This window comes from Muscardinus avellanarius (assembly GCF_963383645.1).
Source record: "Muscardinus avellanarius genome assembly, chromosome: 6".
Lineage (NCBI taxonomy): Eukaryota > Metazoa > Chordata > Mammalia > Rodentia > Gliridae > Muscardinus > Muscardinus avellanarius.
In genome coordinates this window covers 79,178,200-79,195,186 of record NC_137791.1, presented here as the reverse complement: position 1 = coordinate 79,195,186, position 16,987 = coordinate 79,178,200, and positions in this window count along the sequence as shown.

Sequence of the window (16,987 nt, the reverse complement as noted above, 5' to 3'; positions counted from 1 at the left end):
ATACAGTCATTCTTTTTGTTGTTGTTGGACTCATTTATACACCTGATGCTTTTATTCATTTTCACCAGTGGAACTAACTGGGGGCCATCCATTTGGACTAAAATCTAGAATTGTCCTCGTGACTAAAAAATCTATAATTGGGCCCGGCGTGGTGGCGCACGCTTGTAATCCCCGCGCTTGGGAGGCGGAGACAGGAGGATCGCGCAGGTTCGAAGCCAGCCGTGCTGGCGTAAGAGACCCTGTTTCAAAAATATAAAATAGGTCTGGGAGTGTAGCCCGGAGTAAGGAGGGCTTCCAGGAACCCCAGTACCACCAAAAAAAAAAAAAAAAAAAAAATCTATAATTGGTTCTGGAATAGAAACCAAGGAATTAGATACAGGAGGTTTTTTTTTTTTTTTTTTTTTTTTTTTTTCACCAGCCAACAGCATGTGGAAACTTCTCCATTTCTGAACAGTTGGTAACAGATTTGGTCAATGATAGAAAAATGGAGCAATGATAGAAATAATTATAAATTTTTTTATTTTTGGTGCTGGGGATTGAACTTAGGGGCATTCTACCTCTGAGCTACACTCCCAGCCTGCTTTATTTTTACTTCAAAACAAGGTCTTGCTAGGTTGATGAGAGTCTCACTACTTGCTAACTCTATCCTCCTCAAACCTGTGATCCTCCTGTCTCAGCCTCCCAAGTACTGGGATTACAAGCATGTACCATCATGCCTGGCTTTTCCTTTAATTATATTTCTGCCACATGATTCAAACAGTCTTGTTCAGATTCTTTAATTTCTTTGGCCTTTGATTTCATTTTCTATAAGGCCTTCGTAGCTGTAAAATTTGATGGTGGAAGAAGAGAGAAATTTTTCATATCTGCACTGCAAGAGAGATTTTCCTTAACACTTACATCGCCAACCCCACTGCTAACCCCCAAACACACCACTCGATATTATTTTAGGTATATATTTAAAATAGTTTTCCATTTGTAAAGTAATAATTTATTTTTAAAGCAAATACAAAATGAAATTAAAGAATAACATCACCCTCCATGTTTCTTTGTAAATTTAATCTGAGTTTATAGACTCTTTTGTATTGTGGTGTACATAAACAAAATGATTTTGATCTTGAGCTTGGTTAAAAGAGGGTCAAACTTCAACATTCTTAAACAGCAGCCCAGTAATAAACCTTTCATTTGCTTTAGGTTGTGGCTTTTCATTCACTCTGGACTTTACATTCTGCTTTCCTTTGAGGAGAAGGTGTTTCACTGGCTTTTTTTTTTCCTCAGAAGGAATGTAACACAAATGAGTCACAGGTCAGCACTTTCTGTGTGTCCTCATGCTGCGTGCAGAGGTTGCATCATTCCCAGGGGTGGGGAGTGGAGGTTCCTCCCAGTGACTCTGGCAACCGCACCTAGAAAGCTGTGCTCTTCCCAAGCATTTCAAAAAGAGGTAAAAAAAAAACTGGGAAGAGTCCAGGAAGAAAACAATAAAGGTCTGCCTTTAATTTATTAGGATTGCCTTCCAGTGAAAAGAAAGAGGAAGTACTGCTATAATCTGGAAAGATGAGACTATAAATGGTTAGAAATATTTGCTATCTCTAAGTGCTTGTCAATTTTAAAACAATACATTGAAATGAGAACAACAGACAGATCATTTAAATTCTGAGTTTACTAAAACAAAATGTGAATTGAAACAAACACCAATACAGATTTTTTTTGATCTATAGAATAGTAGTCATTAACAATATAAAATCTACCCAGTAGAGTACGGCTTAGGATCTGCTTATGGTCTAACATATGAAATATATAATCTTGTGTACCCATAACTCCTGGGGTTACTTTTACAGGAAGGAATCTTTGACATTCCAGTGAGCTGAAGTCACACCTGGAGTATTTGTATGCATATACAAGACTTCTATGGGAAAATACAAAAGTAATCCACATACTGTTTTATATGTTACGTTTTGTCTCCTATATGCAATAAGTCCCTGAAAAGAGCCTATCAGTGAACTCCCAGCATTAAAACTATACTTTCAGCTATCAATTCTGGATCATTAAGTTGGGTGGATTATTTAGCAAAGAAATGATGACATGTTTCTGGCATCAGAGAAAATCAAATTGGCCAAGGGGTTCATCAACTTCTTCCAATTCCCTTCTTGTCTCCTCCCTGTTTCTACTCTTCAATTCTTTGAGAGCACATTCTTAGATCATCACTATTCATCAGTGCATCATTATTTAGTGTTTTAGATGATGATGCGGGTGGAAGTAAACATTATAATCTCAGCCAAACCTGAATCAGTAAACTTACAAACAAGGGCATACAATTGCTTGTCATTGTATCCTCTCTCCCCAAATGAGCTTTTCGTACCATCATGGTTTCATAAGTTTGAAGAGGGTGAAATTATACCACCATTCATCTTTTAGTATTTCCTGGCATGATGCAGATCTAATCCTTTAATTTTGACATGTTCATTTTGGTGACGTCAGTAAGATTTCCTATTCATTATATTTAATTGAAAAAAATGTCTTAAAAAAATAACAAGACAAACATCAGCGGTTTAAGCTTTTGATGTAGAACAGAAGGACAATTCGTGTATGCAGAACACTATGAGTAAGCCTTCTAACTTCTCTGTATTACACAACGTAACATGCTTTCTGTGTGTGATATAAATATTGATATCCTGCAACCCACACGCATGGGAAGGGTTACCAGAATCTCTCTGTTGCAAAATATCACTCTTTCTGGCTTGCATCAATGACTGCATGACATCAAGTGTGAGCATCTGCCAAGAAGACCTGGAAGTGTTGAAATTTAATTTGTCAGAGTCTAGCACTGCTAATCTGGGTGAGTCCACATTTCTGACCTAAACCTTCATTTAGACCAGATCGGTAGCACTTTCAGAAGCATATATACGAAATCCTGTCTGAAGTTTCTGTTAGTTATTCAATCAAACAATGCCCGTCCCTGAGTACAAGAGCCTGAGCAATAAACATCCCAAGAATTACCAGGCTAGACTTTGAGAATACCATGTAAAACAATGTGTCTTGTCCTTGCACTTCACCCTTCTGCCCAAACTAAACATGATGGATGTTCCAGACAGTGGACAACACCTGCAGCTTCTAAGGAAACATCTCATTAGGAGTGTAATTAGATGATAACAAGGAGAATTTAATCACTTAGTCAGTTCTTGGATAAATATTCTTGGCCTTTCTTTGTCATCTTTTTCAGATATTGGAACATAAGTACATACATTGAAGTTCAGTTAAGAACAAGGTCAAACAGCTATTGAACTAACTAGCAGTGCTTTTTCCTTTTGATTTTTTTTTTTTTTTTGTAGTGGTACAGAGGGGGTGGGGGTGGAACCCAGGGGCTTTCAACCTCTGGGCTATACTCCCAGACCTATTTTATATTTTATTTGGAAACAGGGTCTCACTAAGTTGCTGAGCCTCACTAAGTAGCTGAGGCTGGCTTCGAACCTGTGCGATCCTCCTGTCTCAGTCTCCTGAGTCTCAGCCTCCCAAGTGCAGGAATTACAAACGTGCAGGGGATTACAAACTTGCGCCACCACACCCGGCTTCCTCTTGATCTTTAAGAGGATGTTAACTAGGTCTCACATCTTTCTTTAAAGAAGGCATCTAGCCGGGCGTGGTGGTGCACACTTGTGATCCCCTAGCTTGGAAGGTGGAGACAGGAGGATGGCACAGGTTTGAAGCCAGCCTCTCTGGCTTAAGAGAACTTGTTTCCAAATAAAAATATAAAAAATAGGTCTGGGATTGTAGCCTGGAGGTAGAAGGGTTTCCAGGAACCCCAATACCACACAAAAAAGGCATCTAGATTGTTAAAAATGCACAAAAATATTGATTCAATATTAAGTTCCTTAAATCAAGACAAAGCAATAGTATAAGAGAGCTGCCATTTTTTGCACTTTACAATGTTTGAAAGCATTATTTGCAGTATTTTGATTAACCCGCACCAGTGCGTAATTGAGGCTTCCAGAGAAGACAATTGACCAATTCAAGGTCATATAGCTTTTAAGTGACAGAACCCAGAACGTGAGAGAGATCCAACGCCAAAGTCCCTCATCTAAGCTCTAGATGATAATGCTTCCCAACATTTTATGGAAAAGAGTTTATGAGTTCAAAATAGTTTAGTGGTTCGGGGTTAATTTCTCAGTCAACTTAGTGCCCAAGTGATTTGTATGCAAATGATAGAGTTCTCTTCTTTAACATATATGAAGTCACCTTTGTCACAGATCAACCACAAAAATTCCCTGCTGTCATCGGCAGATTACAATCTGCATGCCAAGCTGAGGGTGGGGCCTCAACAGCATCAAGTACCTGCTGACAGCGGAGTGCACAGACTGTAAATAAGCCCTAGCTTACCCTTAGGATTCAAGGGATGAGAAGGTCACTCAAAAGAGACTTCTTGATTTTATTTATTTATTTAGTGGTACTTGGAGTGGAACCCAGTGGCATTCTACCTCCAAGCTCTACCCCCAGCTCTACTTTTCATTTTTTATTTTGAAACAGGGTCTCACTAAGTTGCAAAGGGCCTCACTAAGTAGTGGAGGCTGCCTGGGAAACATGATCCTCCTGTCTCAGCCTCCCAAACGCCGGGATTACACGTGTGTGCCACCACGCCCAGCCACTACTTGGTTTTTACACAAGGGCTCTCTGTTAAGCTAACTGGGACACACCTGGCTCAGGTTGGTGAGGGAATGAAGGCTGAGGCAACCAAGTGTTTTTCCATCTTCAGTAAAATTCTCTTCCCCCACATTACCTTCAATCCTATCCCTCATCTCATATGCACTTTTGGGGAAAAACAGTAAATGGTGTTGGTCCCGCTTAAGACAAAAATTGGAAACAATATTTTAAAAGTCTGTGCACTGAATTGACACTCAGATGTCCTGGGCTTTAATGCAGCTGTGTGTTTATTTAACTTGGCGGGGGCCTTTGGGTTATGATATTCTATAAGTGGAGAAGTTTGATCTAAAGATGGTTGGAAATTATATGTTGAAAATGTGACCCATTGCTATATGATTTCCTTTCACTCTCCTGTGTTCGTTTTAAATCAAGCCCATATTTAGAAACCAATATATTTTACTATAAAATTCTAGCTTCATTTGAAGAACAGAAGATATAAAGCACTGGCCCTGCCTTCTCACGTGGATTTGGTTAGGAGTGTGTCCTCATCTTCCCACCAGCTTCTGTTGCTTAGGCCACCAATTCAGAGTTCCTATGGCCTTTAAAACCTGTTCTTTGGATTAATTAGGTCTTTGCTTATCTAAATTCCTATGACCCAATCATGAAGATGCCTGTGGAGGGCGCCCTTGCACTGCCAACCTCACAGGCTGTAAAGGCATCTTGGATCAGAGCCACCCAGGGCTCAAGAATGTGCTCTCCAGGAGAACCCACACTCACCTGGAAGCTCAGGGTGGCCTCCGATGACTCAGCTGCACTGCCCTGCCCACGCCCTCAGCCATCTCTGCTACAGTCCTTGCCACATTTGTCTCAGCACACAGCCCTGCCTGGGTTACCTCCCAGCTCATAAGAGACCCCGTCTCCACACTTTGCACCCGTTCAGTGAAGACTTCTCACCCAGCAATGTGAAGCCCTCCACAGAAGCCCAGGTGGTCCTTCCGCTCATCTCCCCGCCCCGCTCCCATGCACAGCACCAGCTGCATCCTAGAGGGGCTGTCCGCTCCAGAAAGGACCACAGCCCTGCCTCTGTGTTAGAGCATCTGCTGTTACCTTCACATGTGTTACCATTTCTCACTCCTGTTTGCCGCCTCCTCCTTGAAGAAAGAATTGTGTTATTTACAGATGTCGTCTTTCCCTCTTTTGAAATTCCTTAACAAACTTTTTTTTGGTACCTCTCAAATGGTTTATATGCTGTGTGCTCTATGTTCTTAGCTAAGTTCCAATAGTGATGATGATGATGATGATGATGATAATAATAATAATAATAACAAAAACTTCATTTAGTAAGTTCATATCATAGGCTGGCATAGTGCTCACAGATGTACATACAGCATCTTTCTCAGTCCTCAGAGACAGCCAGGAGGAAGGTTTTATTGGTAGCTGTGGCAAATAATCGGTTTATCAAGACCGGGGTCTGGGTTTTGTTTAACTGGCTGCAGCCTAACTCCAGCCTGCCCCTGAGGAGTTGTTCTACCTTAATTAAGTTACTTTACTTTTTTAGGTTTAATTTTTCCACTTGCCGGAAAGAAATAATATTTGTTTCGTAGCATGTTTCGAGGGTACTATTAAGTGCTCAATGCCTTTAGCTATTTTTTTTCAGAGAAGGAAACTGAAATTTAGAATGTTTAAGTGACTATTCAATGGCATCCTTCTAGTACACGGTGGAACCCAGATTTGATTTCAAGGCTGCTTAGTGCCCAGGGCCCACATCATGTCATGTCACACGTGCTGTGACTGTGGGCTGGAAAAGAATTCCCAAGGCTACTTTAAAAGTAGAGTTATGAGGTGGACATGGTGGCGCAGGCTTGTAACCCCAGCATTCAGGAGGCTGAGACCGGAGGATCTCAGTTCAAGGACAGCCTCAGCTTCTTAGTGAGGACCTTTGCACCTCAGTGAGACCCTGTTTCTAAATAAAGAATAAAAAATAGAGCTGGGGGTGTAGCTCGGTAGAATGCCCCTGGGCTCCATCCCCAGGACCACACACAAAAAAAGTAGAGTTATAATGAGTTTATGTAAAGGGGAGAAAGACATACATTCAAATAATTCAGTCCCCTCTTATAAGGAGAAGGGAGAAAAAGAGTGAGAGAGGGAGCAAGAGAGAGCAGGAGAGGTTGGCAGCAGAGAGAGAAGCTCTGTGGGGCATGACTCTTCTTTTTTAGAAAACTTTGTAAGCAAACAGGAGCATGTGGTGGTGGTGTGTGCTTGATTCCTTTTTCGTGGAGTGCAGAGCAGGGATGGTGGTCTGGTTCTGCTCAGAATCTCCAGGCTGATGTGATCTGGTTGGCTGACAGCACTTAGGTTGTACCTATATCACTGGGCCTCGAACAATGTCTTTCCCTAACTTCTTTTACCAGGCTAAAGATCCATTCTATAAGCTAACAACAATAACAACAACAAAAAATGCATGCACCAATTAACTGGGTTTGCAGTGCTCTGAGATTTACTGGAACTTTTCAGAATTCAGGCTTGGAGGCAGAGTAAAGGCGATGGTGATTGTGGATTTTTAAATCCTTCTTTCTGTGTCTGGTTGTCTCTTTATTTCTTCTATCTCATCCCTTCTCTCTCTCTTTTTTTTTTTTGACACATGGCATGCAGTTCCCCTTTTCCATGTCTAGACAAGGCACTACAAGTTTCAAATGTTTATTAGTTTTATGATTGAGGATAAATAATTTAACTTCTCTAACTCACAATTGCCTTTGTTATAAGTGAAGAGAATACATTCGTAGAGCCATTAAATCAGATAAATGAGTTAAAGAAGATAAATCATGAGATAGTGTATGTAAAATTTCTGGAACACAGTGCTCATTCAATAAACATTATCTTGCTAAAATTCTTAAACATTTCATATTCTATTGACACTCAAATACAGTTTTATTATGAGGAGACACATATTCCTAAAACTAATCACACTGCAAAATTAATCAGAAATTCCACAGGGTTTATTGGAAAACTGGGGTTAGGGAAACAACACTCAACAAAAACTTCCTCAGCAATATATTAAAAGCAAGCCCGGCATGGTGGCACACACGTGTCATCCTAGTACTTGGGAGTCTGAGACACGAGGATTGCAGTTCAGGGACAGCCTCAGCTACTTAGTAAGACAGACTGCAACTTAGTGAGAGCTTGTTTCAAAATAAAGAATAAGAAAATAAGTCTAGGGGTGTAGCTCGGAGGTAGAATGCCCCTGAGTTTCATTCCCAGTACTGTAAAAAAAAAAAAAAAAAGAAAAAAATATATATCACAAATATGCAAAAGAAAAACTATTAAAATGGTGACAGTCTTACAGTTTGGATGGCTAAGGCATGCATAAATACTACAATGAATATGATACTTTATCTTAGAAAGATCTGCAGTGTGATTGTGAAAGTGGACATCAGCTGAGTGGTAGCTTGTGAGTTACACTTTGATGGAAGCAGCTTACTGAAATCGGATGAACATTGTAACAGCAAATGAGGATAAGTAGGGCTTCTAACGCAAAGAACATCAAGGGAGCAGGACAGACGTGGGACTTGTGCATGTTCGCCTGTGGATTCCCACGTTGCCCCACTCGACCGTTCTCCACATGCAACTAGTGCTTCTCTTAGATAATGATATTATCTACACAAGCAAACACACATTTCCACTATGTGCAAATCATTCCTTTCTACTAAAATACCTTTGTGTTTTCAAAACAAGCATGAGAACAGAACTGTCTGTACCTTGAAATGATCGCAACCTTTGCCTCTCAACTAAAACTTTAATTTTGATTATGAAACATTTGAAATAGCCTGATTAAGTTGGGCACTCAGGACCTTGGGCTGGGAAGTTATCACAACCCTCAATTCTCTGCCGACGTTTTTAACAAGAGTCCCTAGAACACAATTTCAAGGCCTCAGATTACTGTGGATTCATATTCCTGTTATCATATTGTTTGTTCTTTTCTTTGTCAAGCTATAAAATAAATAAAAGTCCTCATGGCTATATTTTTTCTTCTTTTAGTAGTGTGCATGCGTGCGTGTGTGTGTGTGTGTGTGTGTGTGTGTGTGTGTGTGTGTATGGTCCTGGTGTTTAAACCCAGGCTTTCTATCTCTGAGATAGAGCCCCAGCCTGTTTTACTTTTTATTTTGAAACAGAGCCTAGATAAGTCACTGCACCCTGTCCTGGAACCAGCAATCCTCCTGTCTCAGCCTCCCAAGTATATTTTCCTTCTTAGGTGAATGAACACTCCAAAACAGTTTTCTCTCTGATATTATCAACTTACTGTACTTTCTGCGAAGAGTTCCAATCCTTCCTCCTTTTATTTATCTCCTTTTTATTCTCTGAGCGAACTGTTACATGTGTGTGTGTGTGTGTGTGTGTGTGTGTGTGTGTGGTGTTGCTAGGGATTTATCCTAGGGGCATTCTACCTCTTAGCTAGACTCCAGAAATATTTTAATTTTTATTTGAAAACAGGGTCTCACTAAGTTGCTGAGGCTGGCCTTGAATCTGTGATCTTCTTGTCTCAGCCTCCCAGGTACTCACAGGCTATCACCACCACGTACAGTTCAGACTGTTTTAATCAGAAGTAATTAAATGTTGCAGGAGAAAACAGTTTTACTTTCTTCCACAGTCTACATCAGAACTAAATTAGGCTAAACTGGGCTGGGAGTAGGTGCTTCCTGTGCTTAGCATACATGAGACCCTGGATTCAGTCCCAGCTCACGTGTGTGTGCATGTACACACACACACACACACACACACACACACACACACACACACACTAGCAACAAGAATTTACTTAAGAATTAAACATTTAGTAGAAATAGTGGACCATTAAACAAAAAGAAATCTATAAGAAATAAGAGTTAAACTTGATTTATATTTTAGAGACCCAGCTTGAGCCTAAGCCCTGTAACTGCCAGGGCTCAGGCCTCTCTAGGGAAAGAACCTGGATAAAGATTTTTCCGCGGCCTTGTTGTGTGGTCTCAAGTCCATTTGTTTGAGGAACTAATGAGCCTCTTGTAATTCAGCAAGGATACCTTCAGAAGCTGCTTAACCTCGGAACAGATCAACTTTCCAATGGCTCCTGTTTGCACAACTAGGATACTACAGAATATTGTAGAAAATAATTGTATATTTATTTCTCCTTCCTAACACTCATGCCCCTTCTGAAAACCACTCCACTTTTGCTTTGGAAGATCATTTTCTTTACCTCCATCACACCCAATTTAGGTGTGTCTGCCTCAAACTAACAACTGTCTTCATATGAGAAGCAGGCAGTCTACCTCAGATATATCAGTGAAAATCAGCTCTGAGATAGTTATTGGAAATCTTTGGGGCACATGTGTGTGTGTGTGTGTGTGTGTGGGGGGGGGTGTGATTATCTCTTTCAGATTGCAGTACTAAATTACCAGAATGAAACTTTATATTTGTGAAAGACCATCAACACCACAACAGTGAGTAGCTAGACCGAGGGTAAAACTATAACAGAGAGCAGGGAGGAGCAGAGAAGAGAATCTGAGTCCTTGGGACATTGTTTGAGCCCCTGACTCAAGCCATGATTTGAGGTTCTAGCTTTGTTCTTGGGCTTCTTTAGATAAATTTGCAATGACTTGAACATTAGCCATTGTCCTAGACTATCAAACTCACTGAAACGTCAGCATAGAAAGTTCTGAAATTTTTGCCCCTTAGAGGTTTTGTAAGAACTATAGACCATTTCATTTGTCCATGTTAAGTCAGCTTTCTGTCACTGTGACAAAAACAAAACAAAACAAAACAAAACCCTGGGATAATTTAAAAGGAGAAAAGGTTTTTGGGGATCATGATTTCAGAGGTTTCTGTCCATAGTCACTTGGCTATGTTTCTGTTCTGATGTGAGGCAGGAGACCCTGGTGGGGAAGTCATGGCAAAGAAAAGATACTCGCCCAACAGGAGCCAGAAAGCAGGAAGTAAGGACTGAGTGGTTCTGGGGTTAAACTATGCCCTTCAAAGCACGTCCCCATTGACCTACTTCCTCTAAGTTGGCCCCACCTCCTAAGGTTTTCACCATCTCTCAGTAGCACCACTGGATGAGGACCACACCTTCAACACATGCGCCTTCGGGGGATGCTCAGAGGCAGACCATAAGAGCTCATCTAGAACAACATAGATGCTTCTTAGCTTCCCACCTTAAGTTGAATATTCTCCTCTATTTGAGTGATAATTATGAAGAAGTAACAACGTAACAAAGAATTTTGAAAATAAAACTAAAATGTAAAAATGAATTTAACAACATAAGCTTAGCTTAACAACATAATATTAAAAAACTTGGCTTATTTAACAAATAGTGTTTTTAAGACTGAATGCTCAAATCCACCAATTGAATGCTTTTGTGTTTAATAACTTTATGTATAGCTAAGTATTGGCCATTCATTTTATGTGCTATGTTTAACAATTACATTCTTATAATTAGATTACTTGAATTATGCATTCTAGTAATTTATGTATTTCTAGTCTAATCCAGAAGAAAACTGTGAGCAATTGTATCTAATATATCAGTGTTGCTTTAAAATCTTTTTTTGTTTCTAAAACTCTTCTTTAAATTTATTTGCATTTCAACCATTTTTCTGTTCCCATTTTCCTTGAAAAACTGCTCATGTTCTTGGTTTTCCTAATTAAATCCTGTCAATCCAACTTATGAATTTTAATCTTCAAGATAATATATATTGAAACCCACTTGCCTTTGCTATGTGCAGCTTGGATGAAACTGTTCACTGCATTGATAATATAAGTTGTTTTTCTATAAATGACCATGACTTTGAAGAAGTCAAGAAAATGACAAATTTCACAGATATCTGGGTCCTCTCAGTCCTCTGAACTCCTTTCTTGGCAGAATGACTGCCATGCTTTGACATGCAGCCTCTATATTGATAATTCCCCTAATTCGATGTATAGAAATATCATGTGCAGGGGATAGCTATTAAAACGCAGATCCCTGGGCTCCAACACAAATTAAGAAAATCAGGATTCCAGGAGGTAGTGCCTAAATGTTTACATTTTCAATAATAATGTCAACTTCTCTACCTCAATTAGTCTTAGAAGCACACTGTTGGAGATCTTTGATGAAAGAAATGAAAAGCAATAAAAACAATCATTTTCTTTGCAAGCAGAATATCATTCCTATCTCTATTGTTATTTTTTTCACAAAAGGGAAAAATCTGAAATATTCAGCACCAGAGATTTTCTAACAGATTACTTTTAAAGCATCATATTCAAAGTACATGAATAGAATGTTGATATAAAATTTAGTTGCAATAAATTCCTGGCTTCAGACTTATATGAATACATTTGTTCCAGCTTGTTGTACAGCAGTATGAATAAAACAGGAAGCACAAAAGTTACAGTAGCTAAAATTATGTGTCATCCATCTTTCTATGTGTCATCCATTCAAAGTTCTTCATATGCAATTTTTATTAATGTGAGACCACCAAACAAAACAATAACGTGATTAGTCATTCTTACCAGAACATATGAGGAGAAAAAGTTTCCTGTTGGGATATTTCTGAAAATATTCTGAAATGCCGGTTGGTGCCAAATCTTGCTGTTGTGCCAGCATAGCAACGTCCCATACTTTAATTCTTTTCATAGCATCCCTTTGGGTAGTTTGCCTTTCATTATATGTGATGTGATGTCACCAGCATCTTTTCAAAAGTATAGATGGCTATTCAGTTCTATTGAAATATTTGAAGTGCAAAATGAGATTGCTTGAACTTCAGCAATATCACTTCAGTGAGAAGTGAGTCAATTTGCCACCTACACAACTCTGCTACAATAAAACTATTCGTTATAGATTTGCCGCATTTCTTATTTAGCATGGCAGCAAAATTTGGCGGCACTTTTGGGATCAAAACATAACTTTATAAAGTTTTTTCTGTGGTCTCTGATGTTTATCATAATTGTAACATGTTCCTACTCACATTTTTAAGTTGGAAAGTTATGTGTCAGAAATTGATACTGCGTGACTGAACTCAAAAGAAAGAAAAATAATCACTACATGTCAAAAACGGGAAATGATTCTACAGTCATAGAGCAGAAGTTGAAGCTATAATGTGGAGAAAAGAATAGTGGTTGGAATCTGTATAAAATATGTATTTTAGGGTGTTGAGATCTCATGGGAAGATGTTTAGAGCCCTGAGCTAGAAAATCTGTTCTATTTATGAACAAAGACCAGAAAATCTGCACCAGATAGAGTCTCAGTAAATAGAAAATACCCACACTGAGCTGTGAGTAGAAAGAGAGCCAACTTTAAGAAATCAGAACTTGTAGATTTATCAAGGAAGGATAAATAGAGGCCTGAAATCACATTAGTATATGGAATAGGAATCTCAAACTGATAGGTGTAGTAGTCTAAAGTAAAAGATTCAGAATGAACAGTTTTATGGCAACTAAGTAAAGTTAAATACAAAATGTATTATAGAGGAGAAATTTCTATAACAAATGTATGTGATGGCCTCCCAGAGAACAGTTGTCAATGTTAAGTAACCTTATGAACAAAGATCATAAAACAAAATTCATAATGGATTTTAGAGAAGAGAGTCTAAATACCCAAGACATGTGGAATTCACATTTAAAGTAACAAGAGAAAGTATAATATAAAAAGCCCTTGTAAAAGTACAGCTTAGCTGGGAGAGGTGGTACATACTTGTAATTCCAGTGGGAGGCTGAGACAGGAGGATTGCAAGTTCAAGGACAAATTCTGCAAGTACTGAGATTCTCATCAACCTAGCAAGATTATGTTTAGAAATAAAAATAAAAAATGTATACTACTTATGTTCAATAAAAAATTGTTAAAAAAATAAAAATAAAAAAATAAAATGATAAAAAAAAGAAATAAATAAAAATAAAGTGAGGCTGGGGGTACAACTCAGAGGTAGAATGCCTCTGGGTTCAATCACCAACACCATACACACAAAAAAATTAGGCTGGGATGTAGCTTGAAGGTTGAATGCCTCTGGGTCCAATCTCCCATGCCAATAATAATAATTATTATTATAAAAGTATAACTTAGTGCTGGGAGATAAGCTCAATACACAGCAAGTGTGTAGCATTCCCGAGGCCCTGGGATCAGTCCCTCACATCAAAAAAGGAGAGGGGTCATTCCATAAAACAAGAGTAAGAAATTAAAATATTGACAAGTAAAAGTCCTACAGTTAGCCGGGCGTGGTGGCACACACTTGTAATCCCCGTGTTTGGGAGGCAGAAACAGGAGGATCACGTAGGTTTGAAGCCAGCCAAGCTGGCTTAAGAAACCCTGTTTCAAAAATATAAAATAGGTCTGGGAGTGTAGCCTGAAGGTAGAAGGGCTTCCAGGAACCCAGTACCATCCCCCCCCAAAAAAATCCTACAGTTAAAAAATATATAGTCTTTAGAATTAAAAATGTCCTGTAAGTAGATTGAATGCAATATTAGGCATAGCTGAATAAAGAATTACAGATGTAGAAAATGTCTGAAGAAACCACCAATAATATAGCGCAGAGCAATAATGAGGAAAGAGAGGGTATTGGCTGGGGTCTGGAGGGCCCTCATGCACATGTGTACACATGTGTTCCTATCTCTCTATACTTCTGTATGATGTATGATAACAACGCACCAGCAAAAGTATATTAACAAAAAAGATGTAGGAATAAATTTTTACATTCCAAAAATGATTCCAGTATGAATTTCATAAGGAGAGTTTTTAAAATAAAAGATACACATTATAACTAAATGAAAGATGTCTTAGGTATTGAGAAAATATTGGAGAGGTAATAATTATGAACTTTTAGGGCTGAAACAGTACAAAGACATGTAGCTAGTCTTAAAAAAATGAGCAAAAAAAAGTGTAACTTCAGAATTGGAAAGATTAAAAAGTTTTCAAATTCAACCAGAAAAAAATGATGAATTGTTTAAATATCAAGGTCAATTTGAATGGCCACAAATTTTTCCAACAGCAAAAATAAATGCCATACTATAATGGAATAAGTATCAAAATACTCAAGAAAAATCATTATTAACATGGAATTTTGTCATCTTTAATAAAAATAACAACAAATGATTAAATTGTAGACATCAAAAAGAAAGTTCTAATTCTTCTCCCCAAAAAACTGGTACAGGCAAAAGTAAATCAAATCTGAAAAAAAATAAAATTATGTTAGGCTTCAAGTTATTTTTAAATAATTTGCAAACAAATGGCAAGCATCTTTGGAAATATAATGTCTGACATATACTTAAAGAAGCATACAAGGAATAGAGATGATATAAATAAAAACTTGCAAAAACCACAAATAATAAGAACAGATGAACCCAGGCTCCAAATGTTGGAGCTATCAAATACAGTTATTATAACTATATTTACTATTTTAAGGAGATCAGTTACAAATGAAAATTTTGGCAGGGAACAAAATCCTTTTAAAAGAGAGGTGGGAGTGGAGACAATTTGAGATAGTTTACCCACTCCCCCTTCCAAAAATTATGTGTTTTTCGTGAATATACACAAGTAATAATAGGCTGCTACTGCATTGGAAAAGGACTGAGTCTAGCGTGTCCTTGTAAGAGCATGCAGTGCTGGAGAGCCTGGGTTTCTTAGCTCCACCATTCATACTTTTGATAATCTTGGGAAAGCTACTTATTTCTGTGCTCAGTTCTTTCATTTGTACAATGAGGATAGTAGCAGAAGTGAATTCATGCAATTCCTATGAGGATTAGTTTCTATATTTGATAACATAGCATTAAGAGTTAATACATGGAAAGTCCATTGAATGGAACCTAGCACACACAAGAAGTAGTATATAAGTTTAGGCATGTTTATCTCTATTATCTTATTTCTTCCACTAAAATGAAATGGAAACAAGTAAGAACTTCCATTTGCAAAGGCATGTTTATAAATATTTAATAACAAATAGTTGCAGTGTTTTAAGTTTTTAAGGTTTATGAAAAAATATTAAGAGGAAGAAAAAATGAAAGGCAAGGGAGAGAGGAAGGAGGAAGGAAGAAAAGGAAGAAAAATTTCAGATAGTTACGTAGAAGAGAGTAAAAGATTAGACATATTCCTGTTACTATGACTCAGAAGTTGTGGAGACTCAGCAATATGCAGGCGACACTTGGTTTAGTGAGAAATGTGTTAACATAACTCAATAATTATTGTAAGGTGTCTATTGCACAATAGAGAACATATGTTGAATTGAAGTAATTTTTCTAACTATAAATCCTCTTTGCACTCTTGGTATCAATCATACCTGCTTTTATTATATTATTCTTTTAATATGCTGGTGAATGTTCTTTTTTATAAACTATCATATTATATTTTAGTCTAATATTTTTAATTGTGCTTTTCTTGGCTTTGTGGGTCTGGGAGAGCAAACTTTTTCACCCCTAATAGGTTTCTTTGGCATAGTTCCAACTGGGTATTCACAAAACTGAAGACTTCTGCAGGCACAGGGATAGTTTTACAAAGCTGTCCTTGAGTGAGAAGAAATCTAAATCCATCTACATTAAAAAAAAAAAGCAAATAGAATATGCAGACACAGGCTTTCTGCTGTGATATCCTACTTTCTAACTAGGATGGATCTTTCCACAGGAAGGGGTTGGGATTGGACATTTGACCCAGACAGAAAATAAGACAGTTGACTGTTACCTAGGAAACCTTCCCTGAACAACAGAACAACTTTGCTCACCTGTGCATGTCCTCCCTCGGCCTTCCACAGCCTGCGCCACCTGCCTTCTGCCAAGAAGTCGCTCTTAGTCCCTTCATGCTTTATATAAAGGTCAACACTTTTACCCCTCTAATTCCTCCATGCCTTAGACATGTGATAAAATGTGTGTGTTCTTTTACCTGTTATCTAGTTATCTCCTTGACTAAAATTATCAAACCTTCTGAGAGAAAAGAGTAAATTTAAACCTTCCCTAAAGTAATAAAACCCCTAAAGTCTAGAGTCAGATTGGCCAAGTTCAAATCCATCCTTGCTACTCCTGGGAATCCCAAGACCTTGGTTTCACTAACCTCTGAGTACTTTGGCTTCCTGTACTGCAGAAGGGGAGGCCTGGTGCATTTCCAGTTCCTCCTTATCACTAGGCTGTAACTCTTCCTGTCCCAAATAAAAGGCTTGAGTGTGGTACAGAAACTTCCTTTGGTTAATATAAAACACTGTCCCCACTTTTTATTATTGATGTAAAATTTAAATGGTGTTTTCTACAAGTTATTATTTTAATTTTGTTTAATTTTTCTTGCTTTTCCCTTTGAGCCTGCCTGCCATGACTCTATTGTGTTTGAAGAAGTGACTACTGTCGTGCTGTGTGTGTGTGTGTGAGAGAGAGAGAGAGAGAA